Source organism: Castor canadensis, chromosome 10 (assembly GCF_047511655.1).
Source record: "Castor canadensis chromosome 10, mCasCan1.hap1v2, whole genome shotgun sequence".
Classification (NCBI taxonomy): Eukaryota; Metazoa; Chordata; class Mammalia; order Rodentia; family Castoridae; genus Castor; species Castor canadensis.
Window position 1 is genome coordinate 60,785,344 of NC_133395.1, and position 4,031 is coordinate 60,789,374.

A 4,031-nucleotide genomic window follows, 5' to 3' on the forward strand; every position below is an offset into this window, starting at 1 on the left:
CATGTTTTAAATGAGTATTTCCACTATTCCCCCCTCCACACACATACCTTTTAGCAAAGGATAAGTAAGTGTATTGGCTTTTTTATAACCAGATTAAATGTCTATTTTTACCAACCTCCACCTCCAACTGATGGCAAAGACTCAATTCCAAGTGAATTCATTCAGTTACTTTCAGGGTTGTCTCCACCCTTCATCCCATAGGGTGTGGCATTGGTAGAGAGGAGGCTGGCTGTCCATTCCTCTGTCTTGCTCTTCTCTGTAATGTCTTGTGCCAAAACCACCAGCACCTGTTAATGTTGATTTCTGGCCACACCTCCATAAGAACTGCATTGGCCATACTACTATACAAAGGTACATTTTTCAACTACGACCTTCTGGCCACTTCTAGATCCTTTCTTCTCTCAGTGTCTCAGTCAAGTTGCTCTCTATCACCAAGGAAAGCATGTGACTGCTTCTGACACACCACTGGAGCTAGAGAGATCTCAGATGGCAGTGAGGGGTTCACTCAGACACACTTGCCTAGGTGCTGTATGCACTCATTTCTGCTAGCTTGGCAGCATGATTCTTCTTATGAGAACAGGCAGCTCCTGGGCAAAATGCTCCCTGAGTGTGACACTGATCTCCCTTATTCTCAAATCTCCATATTTAAAGGGGTGCAGGGTCCTTTCATCTGCCCCCACCCAGGACTTAGCTCATAAGAATGGAAGATGAGACACACAACTAGGCTAGCTTCCCATCAGGTTCTCTCTCTCTCTCTCTCTCTTTCTCTCTCTTTCTCTCTCTCCCTCTCCTTCCCTCCTTCTCTCCCTCCAACCTCCTCAAATGAGGAAACCGAATTCTCTCATTCACTGTCTTTCTCAGATTTTTCCTGTCTTATAAATGATTTAGTGGCTTGAAGGGTTTTATTAAAGTTTTATTGACCATCTCTCTTTTATTTATAGGTAGTGAAGTAAAATGAGCTCTCACACAGATTGCTAATTTTTAAATGGTACAAATTTTTGGCATGCAGTTTCATGTCATCTAAGCAGAAATTTTATCACTATGTCTCTAGCTTAAGAAAATAATCATAAAGTTGAAAAATTTTTATTTAAAAAATGCTAAAAACTACATCATTTATAATAATAGACCCAAACAAAAACCTTCCATATCCAAAATTAGGGAAGTAGAGAATTACAGAACTTTTCTGTGGTGTAATAACATGCAATCATTAGAAATTGTTCTGTATCGCTTCTCGGCCTTTTGGCTAAGATCAAGTGTAGAAATTGTTCTGTAAAGGAGAATGATGAATGGGTGATGAGACTCAAACTATAACATATTTGATATGTTATAAGAACTTTTGTAAATTCCACAATGTACCCCAGTACAATAAAAAAAGAGAAAAAAATTGTTGTAAATGAGGTGATTTGTGACCTAAAGAAATACTTGCCATAGAAAGCTAAATTAAAAAGTAAGTATAAATTACACATCAGGATTGAAAGACTTTTTAGGGAAAAAAATGTGAAATAACTCATTCATAATTTTTATGAGTTACATGTTAAAGTGATAGTATTACTAGTATCTTGGGCTAAATAAAGTATATCAATAAAATTAATTTTACCTGTTTCTTTTCACTTTTTTCATGTGCTTACCAAAAGATTTAAAATTGTACATGTGTGAGCTGAGCATGTAGCTCAGAAATAGAATACTTGCCTAGAATGCATGAAGCCCTGGGTTTGAATATGTGCAAAAAAATGAATATGTACTTCAAATTCTGTAGGACAATGCTACTGTGGAGAATAGCACAAGCAAAAAGATCAATGTATACCCTGTGTTCCAATGACAGAGACTAATACAAGTGATAGTAAGATGTCCCCAGTATGAAGATTATAAAAGCTGTTTCCCTGATTCACTGTGTATTCACCCCCTGTGGCATTTTGTTTAGACATCCTGTAAGCAAATGTTATAAATTCTAAAGTTCCCTTTTAGAAGACAGCTTTGTCCCTCTATCTGAACTGAGGTCATTGGCAAGAGACTCAGCCTGTGCCTTCAAAGGGCTATAGTTCTGGGGAACAGAGATGGGTGGGGAGGCACTGCCTGGGAAGCAGGGACTCGGGTGCTACCACTGGTGGGGACTCAGTCTCAGCCTCAGCCTCAGGCTATCTGAACACTCAATCCATGAGAGTTCAGTGACTGTTGCTCCTGCTCGCTAAAACTTTGACTAACTGATGGTTGTTGCTGTTGTTTATCTTGCTGTTGTTTATCTCAAGGGGAATTCTGCAAGTCAGCAAGTCAGAGAAAACAGACCTTCCTCTCTGAGCCTGCTGAACTCTAGGTACCCTGATGAAGAGCACATCAATCCTATAGGCTGTCCAACAACCAGGAAGCAATTCTGCTGTACTCCTGTATGAATGAGCATACATTTCAATATTTCACCCAATCTAAGGATGTCTATTATTCACAAAAGATGATCTACACATTATTTTTGGTTGGTTTGGGAAAAAATGAGTTCACCTAATTTACAACAAAGAGTTATCCCTGCATGATGCGAACACAGTTAATTTCTTAAAACTCTCCCTTTGCTAAATGGCAACTTCGCCATGTGGTTTTTCCCTTCAGGTTTTTCTAGAGCTGTGTGTCTAACCAGATTACCAAAGTGTTCACTTGTTCTCTTAAACTGCCTGACTGTGGTGGAAAGAGCTCAATTTTCTGGTACTCTACTAAACTCACCAACACTGAAAATGACTTGGTGTAGCCATCCATTACTGTTTCTTGGATTCTCCTCCCTTCTGATCAGATTTATTGTTTTTCTGCAGATCACAGTAACAAAGATTCTGAAGTGAGTCCTCTACCTCCTTATCTTGATGCCTCCCCATCCCTCCACCTCCCCACTCCTCCATCCCCCACTTTTCCCCCCACCCCATCCCTGCTATTTTTAACAAGCTTCTGGGTAATTCTTGCATCTTGATCGATTGCTTTTCTCCTCTTGTCTCACTGGAGCCAGAGCTAGGTCATGAAAGGGTGAAGACTATGGGGGAAGGGAGGTTTGCGAGTGTTTGGATTGAAAGAAAGAGTGCCACATATTCCCATGGCAGGGAAGTAATTGAAAGAGATCTGCAAGTGGCTAAAGGACCTTCCCTGATATGCCACTGTGAATGAAACTTTCATTTCATTGCACAACCAGCTGCTAGGGAAACTACTACTGTCAACTACAAAGGGACTTAAAACAGAAACCAGTTCAAATAGATCTTTACAGTCCCTGGCCAACAGGCAGTTTCCCCAGGGTGACCTTTTGACAGTTGTGGTTGCACAGGCCTCGGTGTAACAAGCTGTTGTTTCCAGTAGGGAGAGCTGCTCAAGCCCTGGCCAACAGATACAGACCCCACTGTGAAAGAGTTCAAAGCAAGAAACACTTTAAGTAATGTGGTGTAGAACCCTAAGACCAGACTAGCCCTCTGTGAAATCTCATTATGCTATAACTTTAGAGGAAATGTTTTTCAGATCCTTTGGTTATACAAAGCAAAAGGATCATCTGCCTTGCCCCCAGGCCATATATTGAGACAGCATTCCACCTCTGGTTTTTCTCAGCACCATCATAAACCCATGATGTCTGTTAGGCCTCTGAGAAGTTGCTGTCTGACTTCTAATTCCTCATATCAAATTTTCTTCCTCAGTGGTGACTCCCATGGAGATTCATTTTCTATTCTTGTTTTGCCTTCTTTCTGGACACAGAGATTTACCTAGCTACTTGTTTGATTAAATTTAATGCCTGCCTCATCATCTACAACCCTCCCATTCAGGTCTTGTGCATCCTTCTTTCCTACCCCTGTCAAGTAAGTGTCTTCAAAAATTCACTTGTGGGGTGTTTGCAGAAGAACAAAAAAGCACAAATAAAATATGCATGCCTTTGGTCAGGAGTTTTTAAGCTCTCACTCAAATTTTAATATCAGTTAACCTTTAGCAAAAACTTTATTATCAATTGCTAGTTATTTTAGATGAATTATTCAATAATGAACACGTAGGCATTCAGACCAAAAGAAAGGGATAGCTGAAAA

The 4,031-nt window shown here is 40.1% G+C and overlaps 1 pseudogene; it reads left to right on the forward strand.

Moving 5' to 3' along the window:
- Positions 1–1,223: 1,223 nt before the first annotated feature.
- On the forward strand, positions 1,224–1,361 carry LOC141413073 (U2 spliceosomal RNA; annotated as a pseudogene).
- Positions 1,362–4,031: the final 2,670 nt, after the last annotated feature.